The following is a 212-nucleotide window of genomic DNA, read 5'->3' as shown; positions in this document are numbered from 1 at the left end:
ACGAAGCAAACGTAGTATTTTTTTACGAAGAACTCATATTGATTGTTCAGATGAAAACTGTGAGTTGGGCATTAGAATACCAAGATTCTTTAGAATGCTTCCAGATATTTTTGCAGGCTGAGGAGTTTAGAATGCGACTTCGTCTTCTTCGGCAGGCAGTGATTCCATACATTACTTGCATTCTTTAAATGTAGATATAGACAAATTTGTTC

Source organism: Dendroctonus ponderosae, unplaced genomic scaffold, assembly GCF_020466585.1.
Source record: "Dendroctonus ponderosae isolate FM_Combo_2020 unplaced genomic scaffold, Dpon_F_20191213v2 Dpon_F_20191213_1, whole genome shotgun sequence".
In the NCBI taxonomy this organism is placed as follows: Eukaryota; Metazoa; Arthropoda; class Insecta; order Coleoptera; family Curculionidae; genus Dendroctonus; species Dendroctonus ponderosae.
Note: the sequence above shows the minus strand (reverse complement) of the source record.